Raw genomic sequence first — 20858 nt, 5'->3', positions numbered from 1 at the left:
GTACCTTTCAACAATTAAGTTGACCATTCCTGACACACTAATTTGGTTTTGGCACTGTTGTATTGTCTTTTCAGATTGATACTTTGATTCAGAGAAGCAAATTTTCCAGTCAAATGAGTAGAATATTGAGATAATTGACTTTGAGAAATATTTGAACCCTAACCCTAACTAGCAAAACCCGAAGCTAGGGTTAGGGTTTTATTCCCATACAATGTAGACAGTTTTTGAGGGCATGGCTGTGTTTTAGGGCTGAAAGGATACTTAGGAATATAGTTCTTTCAATGTTTTCTCAACATTTTTTTCTGACCTATATGGCTGTATACAGTTCTTTGCCCCAAAAAGGAATGGTGTCTGAACTGATCTACAAGCAACAGTAAGAAAGAACCTGATTTAACTTTTAAACTCTTGCCATGGGCTTTGAAATCACAGGCATATTAACAGGTAAAGCCAAAATGTATTAGTTGTTACGGACTTTTAGGCCACTTAAGCCTAAACGTTCATTCATTCAGAATCCGTTCAACACAAAATTTCCAATGAAAGAATACCTTTCAACAATTACGTTGACCATTCCTGACACACTAATTTGGTTTTGGCACTGTTGTATTGTCTTTTTTAGACTCATACTTTGATTCAGAGAAGCAAATTTTCCAGTCAAATGAGTGGAATATTAAGATAGATGTCTTTGAGAAATATTTGAACCCTAACCCTAACTAGCAAAACCCGAAGCTAGGGTTAGGGTTTTATTCCCATACAATGTAGACAGTTTTTGAGGGCATGGCTGTGTTTTAGGGCTGAAAGGATACTTAGGAATATAGTTCTTTCAATGTTTTCTCAACATTTTTTTCTGACCTATATGGCTGTATACAGTTCTTTGCCCCAAAAAGGAATGGTGTCTGAACTGATCTACAAGCAACAGTAAGAAAGAACCTGATTTAACTTTTAAACTCTTGCCATGGGCTTTGAAATCACAGGCATATTAACAGGTAAAGCCAAAATGTATTAGTTGTTACGGACTTTTAGGCCACTTAAGCCTAAACGTTCATTCATTCAGAATCCGTTCAACACAAAATTTCCAATGAAAGAATACCTTTCAACAATTACGTTGACCATTCCTGACACACTAATTTGGTTTTGGCACTGTTGTATTGTCTTTTCAGATTCATACTTTGATTCAGAGAAGCAAATTTTCCAGTCAAATGAGTACAATATTGAGATAATTGACTTTGAGAAATATTTGAACCCTAACACGAACTAGCAAAACCCGAAGCTAGGGTTAGGGTTTTATTCCCATACAATGTAGACAGTTTTTGAGGGCATGGCTGTGTTTTAGGACTGAAAGGATACTTAGGAATATAGTTCTTTCAATGTTTTCTCAACATTTTTTTCTGATCTATATGGCTGTATACAGTGCTTTCCCCAAAAAGGAATGGTGTATCAACTGATCTACAAGCAACAGTAAGAAAGACCCTGATTTAACTTTTAATCTCTTGCCATGGGCTTTGAAATCACAGGCATACTAACAGATAAAGCCAAAATGTATTAGGTGTTTCGGACTTTTAGGCCACTTAAGCCTAAACGTTCATTCATTCAGTACTCCGTTTAACACAAAATTTCAAATGAAAGAATACCTTTCAACAATTACGTTGACCAATACTGACACACTAATTTGGTTTTGGCACTGTTGTATTGTCTTTTCAGATTCATACTTTGAATCAGAGAAGCAAATTTTCCAGTCAAATGAGTAGAATATTGAAATAATTGACTTTGAGAAATATTTGAACCCTAACCCTAACTAGGAAAACCCGAAGCTAGGGTTAGGGTTTTATTCCCATACAATGTAGACAGTTTTTGAGGGTATGGCTATGTTTTAGGGCTGAAAGGATACTTAGGAATATAGTTCTTTCAATGTTTTCTCAACATTTTTTTCTGACCTATATGGCTGTATACAGTTCTTTGCCCCAAAAAGGAATGGTGTCTGAACTAATCTACAAGCAAAAGTAAGAAAGAACCTGATTTAACTTTTAAACTCTTGCCATGGGCTTTGAAATCACAGGCATATTAACAGGTAAAGCCAAAATGTATTAGTTGTTACGGACTTTTAGGCCACTTAAGCCTAAACGTTCATTCATTCAGAATCCGTTCAACACAAAATTTCCAATGAAAGAATACCTTTCAACAATTACGTTGACCATTCCTGACACACTAATTTGGTTTTGGCACTGTTGTATTGTCTTTTCAGATTCATACTTTGATTCAGAGAAGCAAATTTTCCAGTCAAATGAGTACAATATTGAGATAATTGACTTTGAGAAATATTTGAACCCTAACACGAACTAGCAAAACCCGAAGCTAGGGTTAGGGTTTTATTCCCATACAATGTAGACAGTTTTTGAGGGCATGGCTGTGTTTTAGGACTGAAAGGATACTTAGGAATATAGTTCTTTCAATGTTTTCTCAACATTTTTTTCTGATCTATATGGCTGTATACAGTGCTTTCCCCAAAATGGAATGGTGTATCAACTGATCTACAAGCAACAGTAAGAAAGACCCTGATTTAACTTTTAATCTCTTGCCATGGGCTTTGAAATCACAGGCATACTAACAGATAAAGCCAAAATGTATTAGTTGTTTCGGACTTTTAGGCCACTTGAGCCTAAACGTTCATTCATTCAGTACTCCGTTTAACACAAAATTTCAAATGAAAGAATACCTTTCAACAATTACGTTGACCAATACTGACACACTAATTTGGTTTTGGCACTGTTGTATTGTCTTTTCAGATTCATACTTTGAATCAGAGAAGCAAATTTTCCAGTCAAATGAGTAGAATATTGAAATAATTGACTTTGAGAAATATTTGAACCCTAACCCTAACTAGGAAAACCCGAAGCTAGGGTTAGGGTTTTATTCCCATACAATGTAGACAGTTTTTGAGGGTATGGCTATGTTTTAGGGCTGAAAGGATACTTAGGAATATAGTTCTTTCAATGTTTTCTCAACATTTTTTTCTGACCTATATGGCTGTATTCAGTTCTTTGCCCCAAAAAGGAATGGTGTCTAAACTGATCTACAAGCAACAGTAAGAAAGAACCTGATTTAACTTTTAAACTCTTGCCATGGGCTTTGAAATCACAGGCATATTAACAGGTAAAGCCAAAATGTATTAGTTGTTACGGACTTTTAGGCCACTTAAGCCTAAACGTTCATTCATTCAGAATCCGTTCAACACAAAATTTCCAATGAAAGAATACCTTTCAACAATTAAGTTGACCATTCCTGACACACTAATTTGGTTTTGGTACTGTTGTATTGTCTTTTCAGATTCATACTTTGATTCAGAGAAGCAAATTTTCCAGTCAAATGAGTAGAATATTGAGATAATTGACTTTGAGAAATATTTGAACCCTAACACTAACTAGCAAAACCCGAAGCTAGGGTTAGGGTTTTATTCCCATACAATGTAGACAGTTTTTGAGGGCATGGCTGTGTTTTAGGGCTGAAAGGATACTTAGGAATATAGTTCTTTCAATGTTTTCTCAACATTTTTTTCTGACCTATATGGATGTATACAGTTCTTTGCCCCAAAAAGGAATGGTGTCTGAACTGATCTACAAGCAAGAGTAAGAGAGAACCTGATTTAACTTTTAAAATCTTGCCATGGGCTTTGAAATCACAGGCATATTAACAGGTAAAGCCAAAATGTATTAGTTGTTTCGGACTTTTAGGCCACTTAAGCCTAAACGTTCATTCATTCAGAATCCGTTCAACACAAAATTTCCAATGAAAGAATACCTTTCAACAATTACGTTGACCATTCCTGACACACTAATTTGGTTTTGGCACTGTTGTATTGTCTTTTCAGATTCATACTTTGATTCAGAGAAGCAAATTTTCCAGTCAAATGAGTAGAATATTGAGATAATTGACTTTGAGAAATATTTGAACCCTAACACTAACTAGCAAAACCCGAAGCTAGGGTTAGGGTTTTATTCCCATACAATGTAGACAGTTTTTGAGGGCATGGCTGTGTTTTAGGACTGAAAGGATACTTAGGAATATAGTTCTTCCAATGTTTTCTCAACATTTTTTTCTGATCTATATGGCTGTATACAGTGCTTTCCCCAAAATGGAATGGTGTATCAACTGATCTACAAGCAACAGTAAGAAAGACCCTGATTTAACTTTTAATCTCTTGCCATGGGCTTTGAAATCACAGGCATATTAACAGGTAAAGCCAAAATGTATTAGTTGTTACGGACTTTTAGGCCACTTAAGCCTAAACGTTCATTCATTCAGAATCCGTTCAACACAAAATTTCCAATGAAAGAATACCTTTCAACAATTACGTTGACCATTCCTGACACACTAATTTGGTTTTGACACTATTGTATTGTCTTTTCAGACTCATACTTTGATTCAGAGAAGCAAATTTTAAAGTCGAATGAGTGGAATATTGAGATAGTTGACTTTGAGAAATATTTGAACCCTAACCCTAACTAGCAAAACCCGAAGCTAGGGTTAGGGTTTCATTCCCATACAATGTAGACAGTTTTTGATGGCATGGCTGTGTTTTAGGGCTGAAAGGATACTTAGGAATATAGTTCTTTCAATGTTTTCTCACCATTTTTTTCTGACCTATATGGCTGTATACAGTGCTTTCCCCAAAATGGAATGGTGTCTGAACTGATCTACAAGCAACAGTAAGAAAGAACCTGATTTCACTTTTAAACTCATGCCATGGGCTTTTTAATCACAGGCATATTAACAGGTAAAGCCAAAATGTATTAGTTGTTTCAGACTTTTAGGCCACTTAAGCCTAAACGTTCATTCATTCAGCACTCCGTTCAACACAAAATTTCCAATGAAAGAGTACCTTTCAACAATTAAGTTGACCATTCCTGACACACTAATTTGGTTTTGGCACTGTTGTATTGTCTTTTCAGATTCATACTTTGATTCAGAGAAGCAAATTTTCCAGTCAAATGAGTAGAATATTGAGATAATTGACTTTGAGAAATATTTGAACCCTAACACTAACTAGCAAAACCCAAAGCTAGGGTTAGGGTTTTATTCCCATACAATGTAGACAGTTTTTGAGGGCATGGCTGTGTTTTAGGGCTGAAAGGATACTTAGGAATATAGTTCTTTCAATGTTTTCTCAACATTTTTTTCTGACCTATATGGCTGTATACAGTTCTTTGCCCCAAAAAGGAATGGTGTCTGAACTGATCTACAAGCAACAGTAAGAAAGAACCTGATTTAACTTTTAAACTCTTGCCATGGGCTTTGAAATCACAGGCATATTAACAGGTAAAGCCAAAATGTATTAGTTGTTACGGACTTTTAGGCCACTTAAGCCTAAACGTTCATTCATTCAGAATCCGTTCAACACAAAATTTCCAATGAAAGAATACCTTTCAACAATTACGTTGACCAATACTGACACACTAATTTGGTTTTGGCACTGTTGTATTGTCTTTTCAGATTCATACTTTGAATCAGAGAAGCAAATTTTCCAGTCAAATGAGTAGAATATTGAAATAATTGACTTTGAGAAATATTTGAACCCTAACCCTAACTAGGAAAACCCGAAGCTAGGGTTAGGGTTTTATTCCCATACAATGTAGACAGTTTTTGAGGGTATGGCTATGTTTTAGGGCTGAAAGGATACTTAGGAATATAGTTCTTTCAATGTTTTCTCAACATTTTTTTCTGACCTATATGGCTGTATTCAGTTCTTTGCCCCAAAAAGGAATGGTGTCTAAACTGATCTACAAGCAACAGTAAGAAAGAACCTGATTTAACTTTTAAACTCTTGCCATGGGCTTTGAAATCACAGGCATATTAACAGGTAAAGCCAAAATGTATTAGTTGTTACGGACTTTTAGGCCACTTAAGCCTAAACGTTCATTCATTCAGAATCCGTTCAACACAAAATTTCCAATGAAAGAATACCTTTCAACAATTACGTTGACCATTCCTGACACACTAATTTGGTTTTGGCACTGTTGTATTGTCTTTTCAGATTCATACTTTGATTCAGAGAAGCAAATTTTCCAGTCAAATGAGTAGAATATTGAGATAATTGACTTTGAGAAATATTTGAACCCTAACACTAACTAGCAAAACCCGAAGCTAGGGTTAGGGTTTTATTCCCATACAATGTAGACAGTTTTTGAGGGCATGGCTGTGTTTTAGGGCTGAAAGGATACTTAGGAATATAGTTCTTTCAATGTTTTCTCAACATTTTTTTCTGACCTATATGGATGTATACAGTTCTTTGCCCCAAAAAGGAATGGTGTCTGAACTGATCTACAAGCAACAGTAAGAAAGACCCTGATTTAACTTTTAATCTCTTGCCATGGGCTTTGAAATCACAGGCATATTAACAGATAAAGCCAAAATGTATTAGTTGTTTCGGACTTTTAGGCCACTTGAGCCTAAACGTTCATTCATTCAGCACTCCGTTCAACACAAAATTTCCAATGAAAGAATAGCTTTCAACAATTACGTTGACCATTCCTGACACACTAATTTGGTTTTGGCACTGTTGTATTGTCTTTTCAGACGCATTCTTTGATTCAGAGAAGCAAATTTTCCAGTCAAATGAGTGGAATATTGAGATAATTGTCTTTGAGTAATATTTGAACCCTAATCCTAACTAGCAAAACCCGAAGCTAGGGTTAGGGTTTTATTCCCATACAATGTAGACAGTTTTTGATGGCATGGCTGTGTTTTAGGGCTGAAAGGATACTTAGGAATATAGTTCTTTCAATGTTTTCTCAACATTTTTTTCTGACCTATATGGCTGTATACAGTGCTTTGCCCCAAAGGGAATGGTGTCTCAACTGATCTACAAGCAACAGTAAGAGAGAACCTGATTTAACTTTTAAAATCTTGCCATGGGCTTTGAAATCACAGGCATATTAACAGGTAAAGCCAAAATGTATTAGTTGTTTCGGACTTTTAGGCCACTTAAGCCTAAACGTTCATTCATTCAGAATCCGTTCAACACAAAATTTCCAATGAAAGAATACCTTTCAACAATTACGTTGACCATTCCTGACACACTAATTTGGTTTTGGCACTGTTGTATTGTCTTTTCAGATTCATACTTTGATTCAGAGAAGCAAATTTTCCAGTCAAATGAGTAGAATATTGAGATAATTGACTTTGAGAAATATTTGAACCCTAACACTAACTAGCAAAACCCGAAGCTAGGGTTAGGGTTTTATTCCCATACAATGTAGACAGTTTTTGAGGGCATGGCTGTGTTTTAGGACTGAAAGGATACTTAGGAATATAGTTCTTCCAATGTTTTCTCAACATTTTTTTCTGATCTATATGGCTGTATACAGTGCTTTCCCCAAAATGGAATGGTGTATCAACTGATCTACAAGCAACAGTAAGAAAGACCCTGATTTAACTTTTAATCTCTTGCCATGGGCATTGAAATCACAGGCATATTAACAGGTAAAGCCAAAATGTATTAGTTGTTACGGACTTTTAGGCCACTTAAGCCTAAACGTTCATTCATTCAGAATCCGTTCAACACAAAATTTCCAATGAAAGAATACCTTTCAACAATTACGTTGACCATTCCTGACACACTAATTTGGTTTTGACACTATTGTATTGTCTTTTCAGACTCATACTTTGATTCAGAGAAGCAAATTTTAAAGTCGAATGAGTGGAATATTGAGATAGTTGACTTTGAGAAATATTTGAACCCTAACCCTAACTAGCAAAACCCGAAGCTAGGGTTAGGGTTTCATTCCCATACAATGTAGACAGTTTTTGATGGCATGGCTGTGTTTTAGGGCTGAAAGGATACTTAGGAATATAGTTCTTTCAATGTTTTCTCACCATTTTTTTCTGACCTATATGGCTGTATACAGTGCTTTCCCCAAAATGGAATGGTGTCTGAACTGATCTACAAGCAACAGTAAGAAAGAACCTGATTTCACTTTTAAACTCATGCCATGGGCTTTTTAATCACAGGCATATTAACAGGTAAAGCCAAAATGTATTAGTTGTTTCAGACTTTTAGGCCACTTAAGCCTAAACGTTCATTCATTCAGCACTCCGTTCAACACAAAATTTCCAATGAAAGAGTACCTTTCAACAATTAAGTTGACCATTCCTGACACACTAATTTGGTTTTGGCACTGTTGTATTGTCTTTTCAGATTCATACTTTGATTCAGAGAAGCAAATTTTCCAGTCAAATGAGTAGAATATTGAGATAATTGACTTTGAGAAATATTTGAACCCTAACACTAACTAGCAAAACCCAAAGCTAGGGTTAGGGTTTTATTCCCATACAATGTAGACAGTTTTTGAGGGCATGGCTGTGTTTTAGGACTGAAAGGATACTTAGGAATATAGTTCTTTCAATGTTTTCTCAACATTTTTTTCTGATCTATATGGCTGTATACAGTGCTTTCCCCAAAATGGAATGGTGTATCAACTGATCTACAAGCAACAGTAAGAAAGACCCTGATTTAACTTTTAATCTCTTGCCATGGGCTTTGAAATCACAGGCATACTAACAGATAAAGCCAAAATGTATTCGTTGTTTCGGACTTTTAGGCCACTTAAGCCTAAACGTTCATTCATTCAGCACTCCTTTCAACACAAAATTTCAAATGAAAGAATACCTTTCAACAATTACGTTGACCAATACTGACACACTAATTTGGTTTTGGCACTGTTGTATTGTCTTTTCAGACTCATTCTTTGATTCAGAGAAGCAAATTTTCCAGTCAAATGAGTGGAATATTGAGATAATTTTCTTTGAGAAATATTTGAACCCTAACCCTAACTAGCAAAACCCAAAGCTAGGGTTAGGGTTTCATTCCCATACAATGTAGACAGTTTTTGATGGCATGGCTGTGTTTTAGGGCTGAAAGGATACTTAGGAATATAGTTCTTTCAATGTTTTCTCATCATTTTTTTCTGACCTATATGGCTGTATACAGTGCTTTGCCCCAAAGGGAATGGTGTCTCAACTGATCTACAAGCAACAGTAAGAGAGAACCTGATTTAACTTTTAAACTCTTGCCATGGGCTTTGAAATCACAGGCATATTAACAGGTAAAGCCAAAATGTATTATTTGTTTCGGACTTTTAGGCCACTTAAGCCTAAACGTTCATTCATTCAGCACTCCGTTCAACACAAAATTTCCAATGAAAGAATACCTTTCAACAATTACGTTGACCAATACTGACACACTAATTTGGTTTTGGCACTGTTGTATTGTCTTTTCAGACTCATTCCTTGATTCAGAGAAGCAAATTTTCCAGTCAAATGAGTGGAATATTGAGATAATTTTCTTTGAGAAATATTTGAACCCTAACCCTAACTAGCAAAACCCAAAGCTAGGGTTAGGGTTTCATTCCCATACAATGTAGACAGTTTTTGATGGCATGGCTGTGTTTTAGGGCTGAAAGGATACTTAGGAATATAGTTCTTTCAATGTTTTCTCATCATTTTTTTCTGACCTATATGGCTCTATACAGTGCTTTGCCCCAAAGGGAATGGTGTCTCAACTGATCTACAAGCAACAGTAAGAAAGAACCTGATTTCACTTTTAAACTCATGCCATGGGCTTTTTAATCACAGGCATATTAACAGGTAAAGCCAAAATGTATTAGTTGTTTCAGACTTTTAGGCCACTTAAGCCTAAACGTTCATTCATTCAGCACTCCGTTCAACACAAAATTTCCAATGAAAGAGTACCTTTCAACAATTAAGTTGACCATTCCTGACACACTAATTTGGTTTTGGCACTGTTGTATTGTCTTTTCAGATTGATACTTTGATTCAGAGAAGCAAATTTTCCAGTCAAATGAGTAGAATATTGAGATAATTGACTTTGAGAAATATTTGAACCCTAACCCTAACTAGCAAAACCCGAAGCTAGGGTTAGGGTTTTATTCCCATACAATGTAGACAGTTTTTGAGGGCATGGCTGTGTTTTAGGGCTGAAAGGATACTTAGGAATATAGTTCTTTCAATGTTTTCTCAACATTTTTTTCTGACCTATATGGCTGTATACAGTTCTTTGCCCCAAAAAGGAATGGTGTCTGAACTGATCTACAAGCAACAGTAAGAAAGAACCTGATTTAACTTTTAAACTCTTGCCATGGGCTTTGAAATCACAGGCATATTAACAGGTAAAGCCAAAATGTATTAGTTGTTACGGACTTTTAGGCCACTTAAGCCTAAATGTTCATTCATTCAGAATCCGTTCAACACAAAATTTCCAATGAAAGAATACCTTTCAACAATTACGTTGACCATTCCTGACACACTAATTTGGTTTTGGCACTGTTGTATTGTCTTTTTTAGACTCATACTTTGATTCAGAGAAGCAAATTTTCCAGTCAAATGAGTGGAATATTAAGATAGATGTCTTTGAGAAATATTTGAACCCTAACCCTAACTAGCAAAACCCGAAGCTAGGGTTAGGGTTTTATTCCCATACAATGTAGACAGTTTTTGAGGGCATGGCTGTGTTTTAGGGCTGAAAGGATACTTAGGAATATAGTTCTTTCAATGTTTTCTCAACATTTTTTTCTGACCTATATGGCTGTATACAGTTCTTTGCCCCAAAAAGGAATGGTGTCTGAACTGATCTACAAGCAACAGTAAGAAAGAACCTGATTTAACTTTTAAACTCTTGCCATGGGCTTTGAAATCACAGGCATATTAACAGGTAAAGCCAAAATGTATTAGTTGTTACGGACTTTTAGGCCACTTAAGCCTAAACGTTCATTCATTCAGAATCCGTTCAACACAAAATTTCCAATGAAAGAATACCTTTCAACAATTACGTTGACCATTCCTGACACACTAATTTGGTTTTGGCACTGTTGTATTGTCTTTTCAGATTCATACTTTGATTCAGAGAAGCAAATTTTCCAGTCAAATGAGTACAATATTGAGATAATTGACTTTGAGAAATATTTGAACCCTAACACGAACTAGCAAAACCCGAAGCTAGGGTTAGGGTTTTATTCCCATACAATGTAGACAGTTTTTGAGGGCATGGCTGTGTTTTAGGACTGAAAGGATACTTAGGAATATAGTTCTTTCAATGTTTTCTCAACATTTTTTTCTGATCTATATGGCTGTATACAGTGCTTTCCCCAAAAAGGAATGGTGTATCAACTGATCTACAAGCAACAGTAAGAAAGACCCTGATTTAACTTTTAATCTCTTGCCATGGGCTTTGAAATCACAGGCATACTAACAGATAAAGCCAAAATGTATTAGGTGTTTCGGACTTTTAGGCCACTTAAGCCTAAACGTTCATTCATTCAGTACTCCGTTTAACACAAAATTTCAAATGAAAGAATACCTTTCAACAATTACGTTGACCAATACTGACACACTAATTTGGTTTTGGCACTGTTGTATTGTCTTTTCAGATTCATACTTTGAATCAGAGAAGCAAATTTTCCAGTCAAATGAGTAGAATATTGAAATAATTGACTTTGAGAAATATTTGAACCCTAACCCTAACTAGGAAAACCCGAAGCTAGGGTTAGGGTTTTATTCCCATACAATGTAGACAGTTTTTGAGGGTATGGCTATGTTTTAGGGCTGAAAGGATACTTAGGAATATAGTTCTTTCAATGTTTTCTCAACATTTTTTTCTGACCTATATGGCTGTATTCAGTTCTTTGCCCCAAAAAGGAATGGTGTCTAAACTGATCTACAAGCAACAGTAAGAAAGAACCTGATTTAACTTTTAAACTCTTGCCATGGGCTTTGAAATCACAGGCATATTAACAGGTAAAGCCAAAATGTATTAGTTGTTACGGACTTTTAGGCCACTTAAGCCTAAACGTTCATTCATTCAGAATCCGTTCAACACAAAATTTCCAATGAAAGAATACCTTTCAACAATTACGTTGACCATTCCTGACACACTAATTTGGTTTTGGCACTGTTGTATTGTCTTTTCAGATTCATACTTTGATTCAGAGAAGCAAATTTTCCAGTCAAATGAGTAGAATATTGAGATAATTGACTTTGAGAAATATTTGAACCCTAACACTAACTAGCAAAACCCGAAGCTAGGGTTAGGGTTTTATTCCCATACAATGTAGACAGTTTTTGAGGGCATGGCTGTGTTTTAGGGCTGAAAGGATACTTAGGAATATAGTTCTTTCAATGTTTTCTCAACATTTTTTTCTGACCTATATGGATGTATACAGTTCTTTGCCCCAAAAAGGAATGGTGTCTGAACTGATCTACAAGCAACAGTAAGAAAGACCCTGATTTAACTTTTAATCTCTTGCCATGGGCTTTGAAATCACAGGCATATTAACAGATAAAGCCAAAATGTATTAGTTGTTTCGGACTTTTAGGCCACTTGAGCCTAAACGTTCATTCATTCAGCACTCCGTTCAACACAAAATTTCCAATGAAAGAATAGCTTTCAACAATTACGTTGACCATTCCTGACACACTAATTTGGTTTTGGCACTGTTGTATTGTCTTTTCAGACGCATTCTTTGATTCAGAGAAGCAAATTTTCCAGTCAAATGAGTGGAATATTGAGATAATTGTCTTTGAGTAATATTTGAACCCTAATCCTAACTAGCAAAACCCGAAGCTAGGGTTAGGGTTTTATTCCCATACAATGTAGACAGTTTTTGATGGCATGGCTGTGTTTTAGGGCTGAAAGGATACTTAGGAATATAGTTCTTTCAATGTTTTCTCAACATTTTTTTCTGACCTATATGGCTGTATACAGTGCTTTGCCCCAAAGGGAATGGTGTCTCAACTGATCTACAAGCAACAGTAAGAGAGAACCTGATTTAACTTTTAAAATCTTGCCATGGGCTTTGAAATCACAGGCATATTAACAGGTAAAGCCAAAATGTATTAGTTGTTTCGGACTTTTAGGCCACTTAAGCCTAAACGTTCATTCATTCAGAATCCGTTCAACACAAAATTTCCAATGAAAGAATACCTTTCAACAATTACGTTGACCATTCCTGACACACTAATTTGGTTTTGGCACTGTTGTATTGTCTTTTCAGATTCATACTTTGATTCAGAGAAGCAAATTTTCCAGTCAAATGAGTAGAATATTGAGATAATTGACTTTGAGAAATATTTGAACCCTAACACTAACTAGCAAAACCCGAAGCTAGGGTTAGGGTTTTATTCCCATACAATGTAGACAGTTTTTGAGGGCATGGCTGTGTTTTAGGACTGAAAGGATACTTAGGAATATAGTTCTTCCAATGTTTTCTCAACATTTTTTTCTGATCTATATGGCTGTATACAGTGCTTTCCCCAAAATGGAATGGTGTATCAACTGATCTACAAGCAACAGTAAGAAAGACCCTGATTTAACTTTTAATCTCTTGCCATGGGCATTGAAATCACAGGCATATTAACAGGTAAAGCCAAAATGTATTAGTTGTTACGGACTTTTAGGCCACTTAAGCCTAAACGTTCATTCATTCAGAATCCGTTCAACACAAAATTTCCAATGAAAGAATACCTTTCAACAATTACGTTGACCATTCCTGACACACTAATTTGGTTTTGACACTATTGTATTGTCTTTTCAGACTCATACTTTGATTCAGAGAAGCAAATTTTAAAGTCGAATGAGTGGAATATTGAGATAGTTGACTTTGAGAAATATTTGAACCCTAACCCTAACTAGCAAAACCCGAAGCTAGGGTTAGGGTTTCATTCCCATACAATGTAGACAGTTTTTGATGGCATGGCTGTGTTTTAGGGCTGAAAGGATACTTAGGAATATAGTTCTTTCAATGTTTTCTCACCATTTTTTTCTGACCTATATGGCTGTATACAGTGCTTTCCCCAAAATGGAATGGTGTCTGAACTGATCTACAAGCAACAGTAAGAAAGAACCTGATTTCACTTTTAAACTCATGCCATGGGCTTTTTAATCACAGGCATATTAACAGGTAAAGCCAAAATGTATTAGTTGTTTCAGACTTTTAGGCCACTTAAGCCTAAACGTTCATTCATTCAGCACTCCGTTCAACACAAAATTTCCAATGAAAGAGTACCTTTCAACAATTAAGTTGACCATTCCTGACACACTAATTTGGTTTTGGCACTGTTGTATTGTCTTTTCAGATTCATACTTTGATTCAGAGAAGCAAATTTTCCAGTCAAATGAGTAGAATATTGAGATAATTGACTTTGAGAAATATTTGAACCCTAACACTAACTAGCAAAACCCAAAGCTAGGGTTAGGGTTTTATTCCCATACAATGTAGACAGTTTTTGAGGGCATGGCTGTGTTTTAGGACTGAAAGGATACTTAGGAATATAGTTCTTTCAATGTTTTCTCAACATTTTTTTCTGATCTATATGGCTGTATACAGTGCTTTCCCCAAAATGGAATGGTGTATCAACTGATCTACAAGCAACAGTAAGAAAGACCCTGATTTAACTTTTAATCTCTTGCCATGGGCTTTGAAATCACAGGCATACTAACAGATAAAGCCAAAATGTATTCGTTGTTTCGGACTTTTAGGCCACTTAAGCCTAAACGTTCATTCATTCAGCACTCCTTTCAACACAAAATTTCAAATGAAAGAATACCTTTCAACAATTACGTTGACCAATACTGACACACTAATTTGGTTTTGGCACTGTTGTATTGTCTTTTCAGACTCATTCTTTGATTCAGAGAAGCAAATTTTCCAGTCAAATGAGTGGAATATTGAGATAATTTTCTTTGAGAAATATTTGAACCCTAACCCTAACTAGCAAAACCCAAAGCTAGGGTTAGGGTTTCATTCCCATACAATGTAGACAGTTTTTGATGGCATGGCTGTGTTTTAGGGCTGAAAGGATACTTAGGAATATAGTTCTTTCAATGTTTTCTCATCATTTTTTTCTGACCTATATGGCTGTATACAGTGCTTTGCCCCAAAGGGAATGGTGTCTCAACTGATCTACAAGCAACAGTAAGAGAGAACCTGATTTAACTTTTAAACTCTTGCCATGGGCTTTGAAATCACAGGCATATTAACAGGTAAAGCCAAAATGTATTATTTGTTTCGGACTTTTAGGCCACTTAAGCCTAAACGTTCATTCATTCAGCACTCCGTTCAACACAAAATTTCCAATGAAAGAATACCTTTCAACAATTACGTTGACCAATACTGACACACTAATTTGGTTTTGGCACTGTTGTATTGTCTTTTCAGACTCATTCTTTGATTCAGAGAAGCAAATTTTCCAGTCAAATGAGTGGAATATTGAGATAATTTTCTTTGAGAAATATTTGAACCCTAACCCTAACTAGCAAAACCCAAATCTAGGGTTAGGGTTTCATTCCCATACAATGTAGACAGTTTTTGATGGCATGGCTGTGTTTTAGGGCTGAAAGGATACTTAGGAATATAGTTCTTTCAATGTTTTCTCATCATTTTTTTCTGACCTATATGGCTCTATACAGTGCTTTGCCCCAAAGGGAATGGTGTCTCAACTGATCTACAAGCAACAGTAAGAAAGAACCTGATTTCACTTTTAAACTCATGCCATGGGCTTTTTAATCACAGGCATATTAACAGGTAAAGCCAAAATGTATTAGTTGTTTCAGACTTTTAGGCCACTTAAGCCTAAACGTTCATTCATTCAGCACTCCGTTCAACACAAAATTTCCAATGAAAGAGTACCTTTCAACAATTAAGTTGACCATTCCTGACACACTAATTTGGTTTTGGCACTGTTGTATTGTCTTTTCAGATTGATACTTTGATTCAGAGAAGCAAATTTTCCAGTCAAATGAGTAGAATATTGAGATAATTGACTTTGAGAAATATTTGAACCCTAACCCTAACTAGCAAAACCCGAAGCTAGGGTTAGGGTTTTATTCCCATACAATGTAGACAGTTTTTGAGGGCATGGCTGTGTTTTAGGGCTGAAAGGATACTTAGGAATATAGTTCTTTCAATGTTTTCTCAACATTTTTTTCTGACCTATATGGCTGTATACAGTTCTTTGCCCCAAAAAGGAATGGTGTCTGAACTGATCTACAAGCAACAGTAAGAAAGAACCTGATTTAACTTTTAAACTCTTGCCATGGGCTTTGAAATCACAGGCATATTAACAGGTAAAGCCAAAATGTATTAGTTGTTACGGACTTTTAGGCCACTTAAGCCTAAACGTTCATTCATTCAGAATCCGTTCAACACAAAATTTCCAATGAAAGAATACCTTTCAACAATTACGTTGACCATTCCTGACACACTAATTTGGTTTTGGCACTGTTGTATTGTCTTTTTTAGACTCATACTTTGATTCAGAGAAGCAAATTTTCCAGTCAAATGAGTGGAATATTAAGATAGATGTCTTTGAGAAATATTTGAACCCTAACCCTAACTAGCAAAACCCGAAGCTAGGGTTAGGGTTTTATTCCCATACAATGTAGACAGTTTTTGAGGGCATGGCTGTGTTTTAGGGCTGAAAGGATACTTAGGAATATAGTTCTTTCAATGTTTTCTCAACATTTTTTTCTGACCTATATGGCTGTATACAGTTCTTTGCCCCAAAAAGGAATGGTGTCTGAACTGATCTACAAGCAACAGTAAGAAAGAACCTGATTTAACTTTTAAACTCTTGCCATGGGCTTTGAAATCACAGGCATATTAACAGGTAAAGCCAAAATGTATTAGTTGTTACGGACTTTTAGGCCACTTAAGCCTAAACGTTCATTCATTCAGAATCCGTTCAACACAAAATTTCCAATGAAAGAATACCTTTCAACAATTACGTTGACCATTCCTGACACACTAATTTGGTTTTGGCACTGTTGTATTGTCTTTTCAGATTCATACTTTGATTCAGAGAAGCAAATTTTCCAGTCAAATGAGTACAATATTGAGATAATTGACTTTGAGAAATATTTGAACCCTAACACGAACTAGCAAAACCCGAAGCTAGGGTTAGGGTTTTATTCCCATACAATGTAGACAGTTTTTGAGGCATGGCTGTGTTTTAGGACTGAAAGGATACTTAGGAATATAGTTCTTTCAATGTTTTCTCAACATTTTTTTCTGATCTATATGGCTGTATACAGTGCTTTCCCCAAAAAGGAATGGTGTATCAACTGATCTACAAGCAACAGTAAGAAAGACCCTGATTTAACTTTTAATCTCTTGCCATGGGCTTTGAAATCACAGGCATACTAACAGATAAAGCCAAAATGTATTAGGTGTTTCGGACTTTTAGGCCACTTAAGCCTAAACGTTCATTCATTCAGTACTCCGTTTAACACAAAATTTCAAATGAAAGAATACCTTTCAACAATTACGTTGACCAATACTGACACACTAATTTGGTTTTGGCACTGTTGTATTGTCTTTTCAGATTCATACTTTGAATCAGAGAAGCAAATTTTCCAGTCAAATGAGTAGAATATTGAAATAATTGACTTTGAGAAATATTTGAACCCTAACCCTAACTAGGAAAACCCGAAGCTAGGGTTAGGGTTTTATTCCCATACAATGTAGACAGTTTTTGAGGGTATGGCTATGTTTTAGGGCTGAAAGGATACTTAGGAATATAGTTCTTTCAATGTTTTCTCAACATTTTTTTCTGACCTATATGGCTGTATACAGTTCTTTGCCCCAAAAAGGAATGGTGTCTGAACTGATCTACAAGCAAAAGTAAGAAAGAACCTGATTTAACTTTTAAACTCTTGCCATGGGCTTTGAAATCACAGGCATATTAACAGGTAAAGCCAAAATGTATTAGTTGTTACGGACTTTTAGGCCACTTAAGCCTAAACGTTCATTCATTCAGAATCCGTTCAACACAAAATTTCCAATGAAAGAATACCTTTCAACAATTACGTTGACCATTCCTGACACACTAATTTGGTTTTGGCACTGTTGTATTGTCTTTTCAGATTCATACTTTGATTCAGAGAAGCAAATTTTCCAGTCAAATGAGTACAATATTGAGATAATTGACTTTGAGAAATATTTGAACCCTAACACGAACTAGCAAAACCCGAAGCTAGGGTTAGGGTTTTATTCCCATACAATGTAGACAGTTTTTGAGGGCATGGCTGTGTTTTAGGACTGAAAGGATACTTAGGAATATAGTTCTTTCAATGTTTTCTCAACATTTTTTTCTGATCTATATGGCTGTATACAGTGCTTTCCCCAAAATGGAATGGTGTATCAACTGATCTACAAGCAACAGTAAGAAAGACCCTGATTTAACTTTTAATCTCTTGCCATGGGCTTTGAAATCACAGGCATACTAACAGATAAAGCCAAAATGTATTAGGTGTTTCGGACTTTTAGGCCACTTAAGCCTAAACGTTCATTCATTCAGTACTCCGTTTAACACAAAATTTCAAATGAAAGAATACCTTTCAACAATTACGTTGACCAATACTGACACACTAATTTGGTTTTGGCACTGTTGTATTGTCTTTTCAGATTCATACTTTGAATCAGAGAAGCAAATTTTCCAGTCAAATGAGTAGAATATTGAAATAATTGACTTTGAGAAATATTTGAACCCTAACCCTAACTAGGAAAACCCGAAGCTAGGGTTAGGGTTTTATTCCCATACAATGTAGACAGTTTTTGAGGGTATGGCTATGTTTTAGGGCTGAAAGGATACTTAGGAATATAGTTCTTTCAATGTTTTCTCAACATTTTTTTCTGACCTATATGGCTGTATTCAGTTCTTTGCCCCAAAAAGGAATGGTGTCTAAACTGATCTACAAGCAACAGTAAGAAAGAACCTGATTTAACTTTTAAACTCTTGCCATGGGCTTTGAAATCACAGGCATATTAACAGGTAAAGCCAAAATGTATTAGTTGTTACGGACTTTTAGGCCACTTAAGCCTAAACGTTCATTCATTCAGAATCCGTTCAACACAAAATTTCCAATGAAAGAATACCTTTCAACAATTACGTTGACCATTCCTGACACACTAATTTGGTTTTGGCACTGTTGTATTGTCTTTTCAGATTCATACTTTGATTCAGAGAAGCAAATTTTCCAGTCAAATGAGTAGAATATTGAGATAATTGACTTTGAGAAATATTTGAACCCTAACACTAACTAGCAAAACCCGAAGCTAGGGTTAGGGTTTTATTCCCATACAATGTAGACAGTTTTTGAGGGCATGGCTGTGTTTTAGGGCTGAAAGGATACTTAGGAATATAGTTCTTTCAATGTTTTCTCAACATTTTTTTCTGACCTATATGGATGTATACAGTTCTTTGCCCCAAAAAGGAATGGTGTCTGAACTGATCTACAAGCAACAGTAAGAAAGACCCTGATTTAACTTTTAATCTCTTGCCATGGGCTTTGAAATCACAGGCATATTAACAGATAAAGCCAAAATGTATTAGTTGTTTCGGACTTTTAGGCCACTTGAGCCTAAACGTTCATTCATTCAGCACTCCGTTCAACACAAAATTTCCAATGAAAGAATAGCTTTCAACAATTACGTTGACCATTCCTGACACACTAATTTGGTTTTGGCACTGTTGTATTGTCTTTTCAGACGCATTCTTTGATTCAGAGAAGCAAATTTTCCAGTCAAATGAGTGGAATATTGAGATAATTGTCTTTGAGTAATATTTGAACCCTAATCCTAACTAGCAAAACCCGAAGCTAGGGTTAGGGTTTTATTCCCATACAATGTAGACAGTTTTTGATGGCATGGCTGTGTTTTAGGGCTGAAAGGATACTTTGGAATATAGTTCTTTCAATGTTTTCTCAACATTTTTTTCTGACCTATATGGCTGTATACAGTGCTTTGCCCCAAAGGGAATGGTGTCTCAACTGATCTACAAGCAACAGTAAGAGAGAACCTGATTTAACTTTTAAAATCTTGCCATGGGCTTTGAAATCACAGGCATATTAACAGGTAAAGCCAAAATGTATTAGTTGTTTCGGACTTTTAGGCCACTTAAGCCTAAACGTTCATTCATTCAGAATCCGTTCAACACAAAATTTCCAATGAAAGAATACCTTTCAACAATTACGTTGACCATTCCTGACACACTAATTTGGTTTTGGCACTGTTGTATTGTCTTTTCAGATTCATACTTTGATTCAGAGAAGCAAATTTTCCAGTCAAATGAGTAGAATATTGAGATAATTGACTTTGAGAAATATTTGAACCCTAACACTAACTAGCAAAACCCGAAGCTAGGGTTAGGGTTTTATTCCCATACAATGTAGACAGTTTTTGAGGGCATGGCTGTGTTTTAGGACTGAAAGGATACTTAGGAATATAGTTCTTCCAATGTTTTCTCAACATTTTTTTCTGATCTATATGGCTGTATACAGTGCTTTCCCCAAAATGGAATGGTGTATCAACTGATCTACAAGCAACAGTAAGAAAGACCCTGATTTAACTTTTAATCTCTTGCCATGGGCTTTGAAATCACAGGCATATTAACAGGTAAAGCCAAAATGTATTAGTTGTTACGGACTTTTAGGCCACTTAAGCCTAAACGTTCATTCATTCAGAATCCGTTCAACACAAAATTTCCAATGAAAGAATACCTTTCAACAATTACGTTGACCATTCCTGACACACTAATTTGGTTTTGACACTATTGTATTGTCTTTTCAGACTCATACTTTGATTCAGAGAAGCAAATTTTAAAGTCGAATGAGTGGAATATTGAGATAGTTGACTTTGAGAAATATTTGAACCCTAACCCTAACTAGCAAAACCCGAAGCTAGGGTTAGGGTTTCATTCCCATACAATGTAGACAGTTTTTGATGGCATGGCTGTGTTTTAGGGCTGAAAGGATACTTAGGAATATAGTTCTTTCAATGTTTTCTCACCATTTTTTT

This window comes from Atractosteus spatula, chromosome 5, assembly GCF_055471065.1.
Source record: "Atractosteus spatula isolate fAtrSpa1 chromosome 5, fAtrSpa1.hap1, whole genome shotgun sequence".
Lineage (NCBI taxonomy): Eukaryota > Metazoa > Chordata > Actinopteri > Semionotiformes > Lepisosteidae > Atractosteus > Atractosteus spatula.
The sequence above is the reverse complement of the archived record's forward strand: the minus strand, read 5'-3'. Positions refer to the sequence as shown.